This window comes from Xenopus tropicalis, chromosome 9 (assembly GCF_000004195.4).
Source record: "Xenopus tropicalis strain Nigerian chromosome 9, UCB_Xtro_10.0, whole genome shotgun sequence".
NCBI classification, from domain to species: Eukaryota; Metazoa; Chordata; class Amphibia; order Anura; family Pipidae; genus Xenopus; species Xenopus tropicalis.
Window position 1 is genome coordinate 6,608,584 of NC_030685.2, and position 17,421 is coordinate 6,626,004.

General features: G+C 41.1%; 1 long non-coding RNA gene across 1 annotated transcript; it reads right to left on the bottom strand.

The window, feature by feature from the left end:
- Positions 1–227: 227 nt before the first annotated feature.
- Positions 228–13,213, bottom strand: LOC116407711. Its single transcript, XR_004220515.1, has 3 exons — positions 13,180–13,213; positions 6,604–6,693; positions 228–689 (listed from the first exon to the last, which is right to left on the bottom strand). It is a non-coding gene; the product is annotated as an uncharacterized LOC116407711 (long non-coding RNA).
- Between the last annotated feature and the right edge of the window lie 4,208 nt (positions 13,214–17,421).

Below are 17,421 nucleotides of genomic sequence, written 5' to 3' on the forward strand. Positions count from 1 at the left end.
AGGGGGTGCTGCCTAAGCACAGACACACGGCAGTGCCGTAGCAGGACAGGGTGAGACTCAAATGTAGTAGAGTTATACTCACCCATCCAGCTGACGACACCCCACTTCTAGTACCATAAAACTGTTGGGGTTCCTAACCACTCACTTAAAGTGTAGGGACCTGTGGAACTCTCCTGCCAGGACAAAGACGAGCGAGGCAACAAGAAGGAGGCAACCATGGACGCAGTTCAAACTTGTTCAATTTATTGTTACATGCTCATAGCTTTTATAACCTTCTGTGTATGCGCAAATACATAGGAGTGTATTATAACAAATAGAAAGAGACCACTGTAGTTTAAAGGATGGTCTTCAAGAGAGTGTTGTACTCACTTCTCTTTAATTCCGTTTCCAGATCTAGACAGGCCTGCCTTTCGTTGATATCTTTCAGCACTTTTGTAACGATTTGGGGTGCGTGCTTTGTTGTGTAGTAGCTGATTATGAGATCAACCACTTTCTCTCGATCTGCCTCTTCCAATTCACTCAGGGTAACTCTTTCATACCCGTCGGGCACCTCACAGTCCAGGAGACTGTTCTTGAAGGATTTAAAGCTTCTTCTCCGCAGATTCTCCAGTGTGGCCTTCAATATTTTCTTCAGTTCGCCAGCCTCAGTCATCTTTTGTTCAGTATTAGTCTCTCTTGGTTTATGTAATCTGTTGTCAAACAAACCATAATGAGTTCAATGCAAACGTTTAACCAGGCAAGATTACTGGGTGACAATGTATTATCTGGCACATAACTCATTCGTTTGATATTTTAAACAGTACTGAATTTATTCAACTTCTCTTTATTCATTTTTGAAGGATGTTTTGGTTTGTGTGTTTGCCCACACTGTTTGCAGCTATAGAATTGTGTGCCAAGTATTCTCTCAAGGAAATGTTGGTTTTGCTTTTGTTTGTATTTATTGCTATGCTAGACTGCTGACATTAGAGGGCGCCCTCTATAGACAGCCAGTTAGTATCCTCGGCACTATGGTTGAGACAGGCATGTTGAGCTGGCAGCTATTCATCTTGTTATATAAACTCTAGATAAATGATCTAATAGGTTGACTGCTTTTCTGGAACAGTCTGATAGTTTACTTCAATTATTTTGTGTGTGTGTGTATAGAAAAATGCAGATCTGTATTCCAGGGTCGGACTGGGGGTTGCAGGACCCACCATGGGGATAGAGATTGGTTTCATAATTTTTGTCCACTGGTACTCTCTGTTGTACGGAAGAGCACTGGGTAGCGATGAGCAAATTTTTTCGCCAGGCAAAGATTGGCAGCAAATTTTCCGCGAAACTTCACCGAAAATTCTCCGCTGAAAAAGTTTGTCGCGCATCAAAAACAGTTGCGGTCACGTCAAAAAAGGGTGGAGTTGTGACAAACAAGAGTGTGCCTGCACTGTGTCAAAAAAAATGGTGTAGTTGCGTCAAAATTGGAGCGGGCGACAAAAAAGATATGGACGACAAAAAAATGATGCGGGAGACAAAAAAGATGCAGATGACAAAAGAATGGTGTGGTTGTGTCAAAATGGGCGTGGGCGACAAAAAAGATGCTGATGACAAAAAAATTTCGCAACAAACACTTTTCCCAAATTTTGCTGTGGTTTCACAAATTTTTAGGCAAAGCGAAATGGGACAGATTCACTCATCGCTAGCACTGGGCTGGTGGCTGACTGAATCAACTGCTTTTTCAATTCAACAAAAAAAAGGGATAAGTATTTTTTATTAACTTTATTCAGAATCACTGTGTTTTCTAACTGTTGGGTTTAAATTTTTTCAAAAGTATTTGCTCTTTTTGGTGCCAATTTACAAAGTTTGGTTAACTATAAGGCTTACAGCAGGTTTGCCAGAGTTACATTCCTTTGTAATTACCCTCAGTTTGAGGGGGTGGGGTTTGATTAGTTGACCTTAACAGACTGTTGAAATAGAACCACTGGCACTCCAGTGGAGCTTGCTCTGGTGGTAGGTGCTCTGTAAGTGATTGCTCTTTAAGTGGGGGCTCTATAAGTGGAGTTATAATCACAGGAGTTAGTGGGGGCTCTATAAGTGGAGTTATAATCACAGGAGTTAGTGGGGGCTCTATAAGTGGAGTTATAATCACAGGAGTTACAAACTAAGGGAGTTAAAACAAGGTAAAAAAAAAAAAAAAAAAATTTTTTTGTTTATTTAATAGCCTTTTTTCACCAATTTTTGTTTAACTGTTTCTGTAACTGGGAGAATGAGTGGTAGCAACATTGAAGGTCTGACACAGTGCACAGCCTGCCGCATGTATGCAGTTGTGGAACAACAGTTCCAAAGTGCATACCTCTGTTGTGGATGTGAGCGAGTTGCCACTTTAGAGGCTCGTGTTAGAGCACTAGAGGAACAAGTTGCAACACTGCGTTCTATTGACAATCTTGAAAGAAGTCTCTTGCTAACTGAACAAGAACTAGCGGGGTCAGATAGTATGGGGGGAGGGGAGCAAGGAAAGGATGATAGGGCAGTAAGCTGGGTGACAGTTAGAAAATCGAGTGTGGGGAAAAGAAAAAGGGAGGCTGCTCCAGGGTTTGCGCATCCCAACAGATTTGCCAGATTGTGTGAAGAAGATGGGAGTGTGAACTCTGGACTGGCGGTTCTTGATGAGGCTGATCTCTCTAACAGCCGGGAGACCAGTTTCTCTAGTAGTGGTGGGGAGGAGAGCAGAGCTAGGCCTAAACAGATGGTGGTTATAGGGGATTCAATCATTAGGAAAGTGGACAGGGTAATCTGTCGAGCGGATCGCTTCAACCGGACAGTTTGCTGTCTTCCTGGTGCCAGGGTTCGGCATGTGGTTGATCGGGTCGACACATTATTGGGAGGGGCTGGGCATGATCCGGCTGTCTTGGTACATATCGGTACTAACGACAAAATGAACGGTAGGTGGGGGACCTTAAAGAGTGAGTTCAGGGATCTAGGCTCTAAAATTAAGCAAAGGTCCTCCAATGTAATTTTTTCGGAAATTTTGCCGGTGCCGTGTGCTAGTTTAGGGAGACAGCGGGAGCTTAGGGAGCTAAATGCGTGGCTAAAGTCTTGGTGTAGGAAGGAAGGGTTTGGGTTCCTAGAGCACTGGGCTGACTTTTCTTTGGGGTACAATCTATACAGCCCTGACGGATTGCACCTCAATGGAAGGGGGTCTACTGTGCTAGGGGAGAGAATGGTTAAGAGGCTGGAGGAGTGTTTAAACTAGACAAGGGGGGGGTTGGTAAGCTAGATTCTTATGGGAGAGCTAGTGTAGATGGGGCAGTGGGACCAGTAAAGGGTTGTGGGGGAGGAGTGAGGGGGGCATATAGTTTATCAGATAAGGAGCTTCCATTGTTACAAGGGAAACAGACTAATTTTCACCTTAGCTCTAACTGTGCTTTAGCTAATGTAAGCTGTAGAGGAAGAAGTAGTAATCTCCGCTGCATGCTGGCTAATGCGCGTAGCTTGTCGGGAAAAATAGGGGAGCTGCAGGCTATTGCATGTATTGAAAATTATGACTTAATTGGTATCACTGAGACCTGGTGGGATGAAAAATGCGACTGGGCAGTGAATTTAAATGGGTATACGCTTTTTAGGAGGGACAGAGGGATTAAAAAGGGTGGAGGGGTTTGTCTTTATGTAAAGTCAGATTTAAAGCCATGTAATAAAGACATTACCAATGAAAACGTTGAATCTCTTTGGGTAGAAATTTCAGTAGGGCTGAAGGTCACAAAGAAAATGATCATTGGTGTATGCTATAAACCACCCCGTATAGATGAGGGGGATGAGGCCCAGCTACTTTTGCAAATGGAGGAGGCTTCAAAATTGGGTCAAGTTGTTATTATGGGGGACTTTAATTATCCGGACTGGAGTAATGGGGTGGCTAAGTCAGAAAAAGCTAGTAGGTTTGTAAATATGCTAAATGACAACTTTTTATTTCAGGTGGTTCAAGAACCTACTCTGAATGAGTCTATTTTGGACCTGGTGATATCTAATAATACTGAACTTATCTCTAACATTTGTGTGGGTGAGCATTTGGGGAACAGTGATCACAACATGGTCTCCTTTGAGATAATGCTACAGAGACAGCTCTATAAGGGAGTAACTAAAACGCTCAATTTTAGACGTGCAGACTTTGCCAGTTTAAGGGCATCTCTGCAATGTGTCAACTGGGAAAGGCTTTTCATGGGGTTAGACACAGAAGGAAAATGGAACATCTTTAAAACATTGCTTTGCAGGTATACACAACAGTATATTCCCCTTGTAAGCAAGGAGAGGCATCGCAAAGCAAAACCCTTATGGCTGAATAAAAGAGTTAAGGTCGAGGTTGGTAATAAAAAACGTGCTTTTATAGCATTCAAGTTAGCTGGGACAGCGGAAACTTTCATCAGGTACAAGGAAGCAAATAAAGCATGCAAAAAAGCTATCAGGCAAGCTAAAATAGAGATGGAAAGGGATATTGCAGCTAGGAGTAAAAAGAATCCAAAATTATTTTTTAATTATGTGAATAGTAAAAAAATGAAGCAAGAAGGGGTGGGAACTTTATTATCACGGGGAGGTACGTTGGTTGATGAGAACGGGGAAAAAGCTGAAATTTTGAACTCTTATTTTTCATCTGTCTATACATCTGAGGAGCCAGATAATTAAGGCTTCCCTTTTAATATACCCAGTGCTAGTAATTTAGCTACTGACGCATGGGTCACTCGGGAGGAAATTCAAAAGAGACTTGAACATGTAAAGGTAAACAAAGGTCCAGGACCGGATGGGATTCATCCCAGGGTATTAAATGAGCTGAGCGCTGTGATTGCCAAGCCTCTTCACATAATTTTTCAGGATTCGTTGAGGTTTGGCATGGTGCCGAGAGACTGGCGGATTGCTAATGTGGTGCCGTTATTTAAAAAGGGATCTCGTTCTCAGCCTGAAAACTATAGGCCTGTTGGTCTGACATCAGTAGTAGGAAGGCTTCTGGAGGGGGTAATAAGGGATAGGATAGTTGAATACATTGCAGTTCACAATACTATTAGTTTGTGCCAGCATGGTTTTATGCGTAACAGATCTTGCCAGACTAATTTAGTCACCTTTTATGAGGAGGTGAGCAGGAACCTTGATGCTGGAATGGCAGTTGATGTCATCTACTTAGATTTTGCTAAAGCGTTTGATACAGTACCGCACAGAAGGTTAATGATCAAATTGAGGAATATTGGCCTAGAACATAATATTTGTAATTGGATAGAAAACTGGCTGAAGGATAGAGTACAAAGAGTGGTGGTAAATGGAACATTTTCTAATTGGGCCAGTGTGGTTAGTGGAGTACCGCAGGGGTCAGTCCTTGGTCCTTTGCTTTTTAACTTGTTTATTAATGACCTGGAGGTGGGCATAGAGAGTACTGTTTCTATTTTTGCTGATGACACTAAATTGTGCAAAACTATAAGTTCCATGCAGGATGCTGCCGCTTTGCAGAGCGATTTGACAAAATTGGAAAACTGGGCAGCAAACTGGAAAATGAGGTTCAATCTTGACAAGTGCAAAGTTATGCACTTTGGTAGGAATAATATAAACGCAAACTATCTACTGAATGGTAGTGTGTTGGGGGCATCCTTAATGGAGAAGGATCTAGGGGTTTTTGTAGATCACAAGTTGTCTAATTCCAGGCAGTGTCATTCTGTGGCTACTACAGCAAATAAAGTGCTGTCTTGTATAAAAAAGGGCATTGACTCAAGGGATGAGAACATATTTTTGCCGCTTTATAGGTCCCTGGTAAGGCCTCACCTTGAGTATGCAGTGCAGTTTTGGGCTCCAGTCCTTAAGAAGGATATTAATGAGCTGGAGAGAGTGCAGAGACTGCAACTAAACTGGTAAAGGGGATGGAAGATTTAAGCTATGAGGTTAGACTGTCGAGGTTGGGGTTGTTTTCTCTGGAAAAGAGGCGCTTGCGAGGGGACATGATTACTCTGTACAAGTATATTAGAGGGGATTATAGGCAGTTGGGGGATGTTCTTTTTTCCCATAAAAACAATCAGCGCACCAGAGGTCACCCCTATAGATTAGAGGAACAGAGCTTCCATTTGAAGCAGCGTAGGTGGTTTTTCACGGTGAGGGCAGTGAGGCTGTGGAATGCCCTTCCTAGTGATGTGGTAATGGCAGACTCTGTTAGTGCCTATAAGAGGGGCCTGGATGAGTTTTTGAACAAGCAGAATACCCAAGGCTATTGTGATACTAATATCTACAGTTAGTATTACTGGTTGTATATATATAGTTTATGTATGTGAGTGTATAGATTGGTTAGTATAGGTTGTGTGCTGGGTTTACTCGGATGGGTTGAACTTGATGGACAATGGTCTTTTTTCAACCCTATGTAACTATGTAACTATGTAACTATGTAACTGGGGCCACCAAAAAAAAAAGAAAAATTCTGGTGAATTATACCTTTTAAACTCATAATAATTATAACTTTTTAAAGAGTCAGATTTTTTTTTCTTTCTACAAAACCTGCTGTTAAAACTCATAATTCACCAGAATTTTTTTTTTTGGTGGCCCTGGTACTTTCCGTACTGTTGCATGCTGATTCCTACTAAGCAATATACATGCTAAGTAACCACTTACCCGCAGTACTGGCCACACCCTGCTGGCGGTGCTCTGGTTAGAGGCGTTTTGCTCGGATTTTCCTTTCAAGCTCGGATCTCTCTTGATTTGCTGCATGGGAGAGAGAAATATATTCAGGTATTCTTATTGCGCTACTTGTTACTGATGAAATTAGTCAAACGCTAGCCTGAGTATCTCAGTACAGTATGATTAAGGGGATGCTAAAGGACAACTAAAGTCTAAAAAAGAATATGGCTAGAAATGTTTAGCTATGTGTATTGGGCCCTTGTACCAGCCCAAAGTCACCAAAGCTCTATAGAAATAAAGCCCCATGCCCCTGAAGATGCCCACAGTAGCTCTCCATCTTTTGCCCAACTACTGCACATGCTCAGTCTGCTCTTGGCTGATGTCAGTGACCTGAGCTTAGGGATCGACTCACAATATTCTTCTTTCCCCTGCCTGCTTGGTCTGGTCACTATTAAACATGCATACAGGCCAACCAATCACAGTCCTGTCTGGCTGCTCCCTAAAAAAACTAAAGGCCCTTTGAGCTTGGGGCGAGACTTTAGCTGAATCCTTAGTGTGTGACTTTTCTTTCCCCCTTGTAATGATTCCAAATACTGAGCTGTGTAACAAATATAAGTTACAAAGGTTGGAAACAGAGGCAGAAGCTGTGACAAAAGTTTCAGTCACTTTGCTATTACCCAACAGCCCCTCTGGGAATAAACTTTCCCATTGGAAAGGTTTGTCTGTATGTAATACAGTGACTGTATATGCACCTTACACTCCCCCCCCCCCCCCCCCATGGTTAAAGGAGAACTAAAGTCTAAAATAGAAAATCATTAGAAATGCTGTATTTTGTATACTGAACATAAACATAAACATTCTGAACTTACTGCACAAGCCCAGAGGTTGAGAAGCCTAATTAAAGTAATGATTTATGCTTTCAAAGTTGTCCACAGGGGGCCGCCATCTTGTTACTTTGTTAGACCATCTTCTATAAGATCTGGCTCCTGCACATGCTCAGTTTGCTCTGGGCTGCTGTTGGGAGGCGGAGCTTAGGGAACGTAGTAAATTATCAAAACAACAGCACAAAGCCAGTGGCGGCATAAATATGCAAAAGAATCCTCCAATGAGAATCCCAGCTGATCTGTATAAATCTGGCTCCCTGTTCTCTGTTCCTGCAATTGGAGTTGGGAGCATTAAGCACAGTTTCCCAGCACTGAACAAGTCTGTCCCTTTATCCCCATGTCTGATTCCTGTGCCATATAATGACAGGAAAATGACATAATTATCTCTATATGTAAGATAAAATCAAAATGGCTGATATAGTGCTGGGAATCTAATTAGCATTCTCATTGGTCAATGCTCTTGTGTATATATTTTTTTTTTCAACCTCCATAGAGAACTAGGTGGAACCTAAAAATGATCCCATTGGCACAGAGACACAGGTGCATCATGGGTACAGGTACATATAAACTAGCGCTGCCCTATTATACACATTTTATTACAGGATATCAATAAAAACAAGCTTTAGCTCAGTATTTAGACATAACTTGTTTACAACAGACTCCCAAATATTCCCATATCCCCATCCCCCAAAATATCAGCTCAGAAGATAATTGTGGCTTTTTCTAAGCAAAACACATTCTGAATTCTATCCTTCTACAAATGACTCTCTCTAACACTTGCATTACACTGACCAAAGCAAAGGGTTGCTGAGCAGCCTGGGGGTTCCATACACAGCCTGTTTATAATAGTGAGAGCCCAAACTCTGAGCTCAGTGTCAGTCACTTTGCATCCTGGGAAGGAACATAGTGTTTGTGCAGAGGTTCCCCTGTACATATCATGTTGTTCTGCCTATACACCTACTGGCACAGTTTGGCCTCTCCCCGTGTGTAATGCACACAAACCCCCATGCAACTGCTTCATAAACAACTTTGAGAGAAGTTATTGGTCTGTTGTGTGGTTGCATATAAAAAAAAAAAAGAAAAAAGAAAAAAGAAAGAAAGCCCCAGTGCTAAAGCCAGTAATATTCTGTACCTTAGCCATGGGGGGGAGTGTAAGGTGCATATACAGTCACTGTATTACATACAGACAAACCTTTCCAATGGGAAAGTCTATTCCCAGAGGGGCTGTTGGGTAATAGCAAAGTGACTGAAACTTTTGTCACAGCTTCTGCCTCTGTTTCCAACCTTTGTAACTTATATTTGTTACACAGCTCAGTATTTGGAATCATTACAAGGTGGAAAGAACAGTCACACAATAAGGATTCAGCTAAAGTCTCTCCCCAAGCTCAAAGTGCCAGAGCAGGACTTCAGTTATTTAGGGAGCAGCCAGACAGGACTGTGATTGGTTGGCCTGTATGCATGTTTAATAGTGACCAGGCAGAGACCAGACCAAGCAGGCAGGGGAAAGAAGAATATTGTGAGTCGATCCCTAAGCTCAGGTCACTGACATCAGCCAAGAGCAGACTGAGCATGTGCAGTAGTTGGGCAAAAGATGGAGAGCTACTGTGGGCATCTTCAGGGGCATGGGGCTTTATTTCTATAGAGCTTTGGTGGCTTTGGGCTGGTACATGGGCTCAAAACTCATAGCTAAACATTTCTAGCCATATTCTTTTTTAGGCTTTAGTTGTCCTTTAAGCTAAAGCTTGTTTTTATTGATATCCTGTAATAAAATGTGTATAATAGGGCAGCGCTAGTTTATATATACCTGTACCCATGATGCACCTGTGTCTCTGTGCCAATGGGATCATTTTTAGGTTCCACCTAGTTCTCTATGGAGGTTGAAAAAAAAAAATATATACACAAGAGCATTGACCAATGAGAATGCTGATTAGATTCCCAGCACTGTGTCAGCCATTTTGATATTATCTTACATATAGAGATAATGATGTCATTTTCCCGTCATTATATGGCACAGGAATCAGACATGGGGATAAAGGGACAGACTTGTTCAGTGCTGGGAAACTGTGCTTAATGCTCCCAACTCCAATTGCAGGAACAGAGAACAGGGAGCCAGATTTATACAGATCAGCTGGGATTCTCATTGGGGGATTCTTTTGCATATTTATGCAGACACTGGCTTTGTGCTGTGGTTTTGATAATTTACTACGTTCCCTAAGCTCCGCCTCCCAACAGCAGCCCAGAGCAAACTGAGCATGTGCAGGAGCCAGATCTTATAGAAGATGGTATAACAAAGTAACAAGATGGCAGCCCCCTGTGGACAACTTTGAAAGCATAAATCATTATTTTAATTAGGCCTCTCAATCCCTGGGCTTGTGCAGTAAGTTCATAATGTTTATGTTTATGTTCAGTATACAAAATACAGCATTTCTAATGATTTTCTATTTTAGACTTTAGTTCTCCTTTAATAATGGAGGTTGTAATTTCATTGTTAACCAATAGATGGCACTGTGTGACTTGTTAACGTAGTAGTTAGTTATAATGATGAGTGAATCCATCCCGTTTCGCGAAATATGCAAAACGCAACTACCACACAAAGTTTTTGGCACGCACAACTTTATTTTGAGGAAGCATGGCATTACCATGGAAACCATTAGTTTCAATATATTGCAACAGAAAATGAAAAAATGGCAAAAAATAATAATATATATATATATATACAATAGAAGCAATATGGGTTCACAGCAGGGGTTGCTGTTGTCCTCCTCGTGGCTCCGCTCTGCCAGAAGTAACGTATCTCCCCTCGCCTGACGCGTTTCGCTGAGCTACTCTCAGAGGCTGACCACTTCCTTCCTGTTTTCTCCTTTTAGAACAGTTACTATAGCAACGCACTAACGTCAATGGGCGTTTTTTTCTCACTCCAAATACAGTGACGAGTGGTCGTTTTATTTTCCATTGTTTTTCTCTCAATTGTTTTTGGCACTGATGCCGAAACATGGAATTTCTGTGCATGCCTTATGCAATTCATAAGTGCCAATATTTGAGTTTTTGAAAATGTCATTCGAATATGGGAGATTTTGTGCAACAAAAAATTCAAATTGAATATTAGAAAATCCCCCCCATATGTGTTTGATGCATATAAAGGCAGTTCTGGTGAGTAGTTGGGCTCAGTGTTATTATATTGTCTGCTCCACTATCCGGCTACATGCAGAAATCTGCATTGGGCTTGTATATGAGTCTAATGTAATACAACCCTGATGTTGCTGGACTACTCCTATAACAGCTGGCCAAGCTACTGGGTGTACAAATGGTGCTGGCTTTTAAATGAGCTCATCCAAAATGGGCGTGGTCACTGCAAAATGGGTGTGGTCGCATTGCCCAGACATTTGGGCAATATTGCTTTAAGAATACAGCCCTGATGTTGCTGGACTACAGCTCCCAGCATGCCTCACCCTTCATTATATGTTACGTTATTCTGGGATTTGTAGTCCAGGGGATATATACCATAAAGTTTTACAATGCACTAAACCATGTAAAATAATGTAAAATAAAAGTAAGTGCTTTTATTGTTCTACCTTTAGGTTCAAATTTGTCCATAACTGCTAGAAAACTGTGTGCTACTCATCCCCTTTTTGCAAGCTTCCTGTTTAGGACTCTTCAGTATGTGGGTGGGAGCCACAACATCTACTTAAAGTGCAGTGAATATGCATAGAGTGGGTGGGGCTTTGTGATGTCAGAGGCAGTCATTTCTGCTCTGCTCATGCCCCTCCCTTCCCTGCCTGCCTGCTATGATCCCTCCTCTCTCTCTGTTTTCTGCTTGTTCCCTCCCCCCAACTGATTGGTTCCCTCTGTCTCCCTCTCTGTGCTCAGATTGGTTCCCCCCACGTTCATTTGTGAATCATTCACATTTGCTTTGAAAAATACCCTTCCACTATAAACAAAGTAAAATGTTACTATTATATTTTTTTTACATTTTACAACTAAGATTATTATTATTATTATTGCTCTGGCAGCAGCACAAGCAAAACTATGCAGCCAGGCAGCAGAGAGACACAGAAGGAGGAAACAGGGAGGGGCTTTCCCTGCTACTGTTGCGTTAAGCCTGTCAATCAGTGCTTTGACCACTTCCTGTGGGAGACTGAAGGGACACGCCCACCTTTCATTCCACTCTGGCTTCTGACTTGAGAGGTTGTCTTTGCAGCTCTCATATAATGACAGTTTTAGGAGGTAAAATGCTTTCAAAACATCTTTTTTTTCTGCATCATTTCACATTTTGAGGAAGGATGAATATTATAACTGAATATGAACTTTATATAAAATGTCTCCTTCAAGCATCAGCATTGGGCATTTAATAATGGAGGTTGTAATTTCATTGTTAGCCAATAGATGGCACTGTGGGACGTGTTAACTTGCTAATATTGATGAGTGAATCTATCCTGTTTTGCTTCACCACAAAATTTGCAAAATGCAACTACTGCACAAAGTTTTTGGCACGCACAACTTTATTTTGAGGAAGCATGGCAACATCATGGAAACCATTCGTTTCAATAGATTGCAACAGACAATGAAAACTGCTGTTGTTCTCTCCCCCCCCTTGTGGCTCCACTCTGCCAGCAGTAACGTATCTCCCCTCACCTGACGCGTTTCGCTGAGCTACTCTCAGAGGCTGACCACATCCTTCCTGCGTTCTCCTTATAGAACGGTTACTATAGCAACGCACTAACGTCGCATTAACGTCAATGGGCGTTTTTTTTCTCACTCCAAATGGTGAACGGATGCTTTATTTTCCTGTTATTTTGCTCTCAATTGTTTTTGGCACTGATGTCGAAATATGGAATTTTCATCCCTGGTGGAAAACCTTTGCTCATCACTATTATAAGTGCCAAACATTCAGGTTTCTGAAAAATGTCATTCGAATATGGGAGATTTTGTGCAACACAAAATACAACCCTGATGTTGCTGGACTACAGCTCCCAGCATGCCTCACCCTTCATTATATGTTACATTATTCTGGGATTTGTAGTCCAGCAACAGCTGAGTAACGTTTGGTTGAGCCGCGCTGTGCAGCAGGGTTTAGTTTCCCTTTAACAGGAAGCCTTTTGGTTAGATTAGTTCTGCCAGAAGTTTTAGCAGGCTCTTTCTCTCCATCTCCTCCCCATAGGGGCACAGTTTCCGATCAGCCCATCATAAGCCGACATCCCAACCACATCCTGTATCAAGATGAGCTGCAAGTTAAGTTATATTACCGATCAGTTAACTAAACAAGACCTACTCTTATAACAGCTGGCCAAGCTATTGGGTGTACAAATGGTGCTGGCTCTGAAATGAGCTCCTCCAAAATGGGCGTGGCTGCTGCAAAATGGGTGCGGTCACATCATTTTTTGCCCGTTTGTGAGTGAATATAAATTCTATGAGAGTTTTTCACAAAACCCAATCTCCCCAGTTATATATATATATATATATATATATATATATATATAAATCCTCTTTACTCTAAGGAGTTTGTATGAATATTATTCACTAGGAACTCACCTGCAAATCAGTGCAGCCCCCACAGCTGCCACTCTATTCACATAGACATAGACATGTCTCAAGTCTACAAATAATTTTATTTTCCATTCAAATAACTCAGAGCTGCTCCTAAAGAAGCTGCCAAGCTATTGGGTGTAGCAATTAGACTGGCTCTTACCTGGGCAACTTTTTTCTCAAGTGTTCCCTGGTTCTTCAAAGAAAGAGACCTAAGAAATGGCTCCCTAGCTTTTATATCTTACCCACGAATCCCCTCCCCTTCTACAGCCCCACCCCCTATCATGGGTTGCCACCCCCTTCTAGAAACTTCCATTATACAGCCATCTACTGGCCAAATATTTAGCAGCAGCAGCAGCAGCAAGCCACACCTCCAACAAAGAGCCTGCATAGCTGACACAGTTTCTGTTAAGCACATTAGACAATGGCAAAAAAAATATATCTATATATATATATATACACAATAGAAGCAATATGGGTTCACAGCAGGGATTGCTGTTGTTCTCTCCCCCCCTCGTGGCTCTGCTCCGCCAGCAGTAACGCATCTCCCCTCGCCTGACGCGTTTCGCTGAGATGATCTCAGAGGCTGACCACATCCTTCCTGTGTTCTCCTTTTAGAACGGTTACTATGGCAACGCACTAACGTCAATGGGCGTGAACGGTCGTTTTATTTTCTGTTGTTTTTCTCTCAACTTTTTTGGCACTGATGTTGAAACATGGAATTTCCATGCCTGGCAGAAAACATTCGCTCGTCACTATTATAAGTACCAGACATTTGAGTTTTTGAAAAATGTCATTGGAATATGGGAGATTTTATGCAGCAAAAAATTCAAATTGAATATTGGAAAATCCCCCCCATATGTGTTTGATGCATATAAAGGCAGTTCTGGTGAGTAGTTGGGCTCAGTGTTATTATATTGACTGCTCCACTTTCTTCATTAAATAAATCTTGCATTGGGCGTGTATATGAGTCTAATATAATACAACCCTGATGTTGCTGGACTACAGCTCCCAGCATGCCTCACCCTTCATTATATGTTACATTATTCTGGGATTTGTAGTCCAGCAACAGCTGAGTAACGTTTGGTTGAGCCGCGCTGTGCAGCAGGGTTTAGTGTCCCTTTAAGCCACTGTATTATACAGTCATCTACTGGCCAAATATTTAGCAGCAGCAGCAGCAAGCCACACCTCCAGCAAAGAGCCCGCGTAGCTGACTCAGTTTCCGTTTAGCACATTACAAGCTGACAATTCAGCCACATCCCGGCTCAATACAATCTGCAAATATTGTTTTCAAGAATATAACAACAACAACAACAAGAAAAACAACTTGAAAATCAGAATAAAAAAATAAGATACCAGCAAGATGCTGGACATTGTGCTGGGAATCAGCATTCTCATTGGTCAGTTATCTTGCATCTATAATGACGTTTTGGGTCAGTAGAATTCTCATTGGATAATTGGAGAGCCTCCCCTAGGCACAAGTTCATAATTGATATGGCCCATCAGCACAGAGAGTAAGATCTGTTAACTGCTTATAACCAACTATAACTCTCCCAAAATGCAAGAGAATTCTTCTGAGATGCAACCTTATTACGTATGCAGGAGAATCGGCCAATGAGAATGCTGATTCCCAGCACTGTGTCAGGCCCCTTGCTGGTACCTTACATATAGAGATAATTATGTCATTTTCCCGTCATTATATGGCACAGGAATCAGGCATGGGGATAAAAGAATACTGTTTGATACAGGAGATATGTTTATTGATAATATTGTTTTTGAAAAACACTACATTGATTTTACTGAGCCATAACTTTCAGCATGCATTAACATTGATAAATGTAATTTGGATGAGAATGTAGTTGCAGCAATAATGTTCTCTCGCTTGTACATAACAGGAAGCCTGTGGGTAAGAGAAGTTCTGCATTTTGGCAGATGTGCTCTCTGTCTTCTTCCGTTTTCTTCTGTAGCAAATAAATCAAAAATAAGCCGTCCTTCTGCTAGAAAACAACAGGCTAATTATTTATTTTTTTAATTTGATCAGGAAAAATGAAATGTATGGCACATATAGGGGCAGATTTATTAGAGCTCAATACATAAACAAAAAACACATTTTATGCATTCCTATGGGATATCTACAATGCTGCTCTGCGCCATAAGGTGGGATGCATTACTGAGTAGCCTCGGGTGAATGTGATTATGGGTTCAAGCTTTGTGTTATGGCTACTTGCTGCTATACTGGGCAATGCACTAATTCCCTTCAGCCACTCTGCATTGTGTAACAGTAGCCAGCGCACTGTTGTGTAGATACCTCTGGGAACTGGCTAATGAGAAGCGTAGCTTAGTAGCCTCAGATGAATGTGATCAGCTATACTCCAGATCAGCTTTCCAGAGAGTTGCTGTACCTGCATTAGCTGTATATAATTCTGTATATGCATATGGCACCAGTACTGTGTCATCGGCAGTGCAGCTCAAGCATTGGTCAATTCTTTTGCATCTATAATTAAGTTTTGGTTCAGTAAAATTCTCATTGGTCAATTCTTTTGCATCTATAATTAAGTTTTGGGTCAGTAAAATTCTCATTGGTCAATTCTTTTGCATCTATAAGTAAGTTTTGGGTCAGTAGAATTCTCATTGGTCAATTCTTTTGCATCTATAATTAAGTTTTGGGTTAGTAGAATTCTCATTGGTCAATTCTTTTGCATCTATAATTAAGTTTTGGGTTAGTAGAATTCTCATTGGTCAATTCTTTTGCATCTATAATTAAGTTTTGGGTCAGTAAAATTCTCTCAGTAAAATTCTCATTGGTCAATTCTTTTGCATCTATAATTTAGTTTTGGTTCAGTAAAATTCTCATTGGTCAATTCTTTTGCATCTATAATTAAGTTTTGGTTCAGTAAAATTCTCATTGGTCAATTCTTTTGCATCTATAATTAAGTTTTGGGTCAGTAAAATTCTCATTGGTCAATTCTTTTGCATCTATAAGTAAGTTTTGGGTCAGTAGAATTCTCATTGGTCAATTCTTTTGCATCTATAATTAAGTTTTGGGTTAGTAGAATTCTCATTGGTCAATTCTTTTGCATCTATAATTAAGTTTTGGGTTAGTAGAATTCTCATTGGTCAATTCTTTTGCATCTATAATTAAGTTTTGGGTCAGTAAAATTCTCATTGGTCAATTCTTTTGCATCTATAAGTAAGTTTTGGGTCAGTAGAATTCTCATTGGTCAATTCTTTTGCATCTATAATTAAGTTTTGGGTTAGTAGAATTCTCATTGGTCAATTCTTTTGCATCTATAATTAAGTTTTGGGTTAGTAGAATTCTCATTGGTCAATTCTTTTGCATCTACAATTAAGTTTTGGGTCAGTAGAATTCTCATTGGGGAATTGGTTTCCATGTGTAATTACGTTTTTCATCAACTTCTATAGAGAACTAGGGGGCGCAGTGGGACAGCTTTACGGTTGGGTTTAGTGTCCCTTTGAGAATACAACCCTGATGTTGCTGGACTACAGCTCCCAGCATGCCTCACCCTTCATTATATGTTACATTATTCTGGGATTTGTAGTCCAGCAACAGCTGAGCAAAGTGTGGTTTAGTTTCCCTTTAAAGAAGTGACCAATGAGAATGCTGATTCCCAGCACTGTTTCAGGCCCCTTGCTGGTACCTTACATATAGAGAGGATTATGTCATTTTTCCCATCATTAATAATCATAATTATATGTGGAATTAGACATGAGGATAAAAGACATTGTTGTTCAGTACAGAGGATAAGTTTTATTGTGCAATATTGCTTTAAGAATACAGCCCTGATGTTGCTGAACTACAGCTCCCAGCCTTAATCTTGATAATACATTGGGATTTTTAATCCAGCAACAATAATATTAATAAAGTGGGGTAAAATGGGTCGACCAGATACTTCTTTCACTCACTTGCACATAAGGGGGAGCCTGCGGGTCAGCTTTGCATTTAGCAGATGTGCTCTCTCCCTATTAACCCCTAAACTGGTCTCTTCTCCCTCTATTTTCTGTAGCAAAGAAATTAGAATTAAATAAACGTATTTTCTCTTTCATGTAACGCATAATGATTGGGCAGAATAAGCTTTTGCTAGAGAATAACAGGCCAGGCACGAAACCATAAGAAGCTGCCCCCTAGCTGTCATTCTGCCTGTTTTGCCAGACTTATATAGAAAATGGCGCTTCTCAGCAGGGTCTGCTATTGCAGCACAAAATAAATCCTCTTCACTCTCTGGAGTTTGTATGAATATTATTCACTAGGAACTCGCCTGCAACTCAGAGCAGCCCTCACAGCTGGCAGTTAAAGCCGACACCCCTCCCACATATGGTTTGAATACAATCCACTAATATTCTTCACCCCTTGAAGCTGAAGCTGTTTCAGAAGCATCTGTACTAA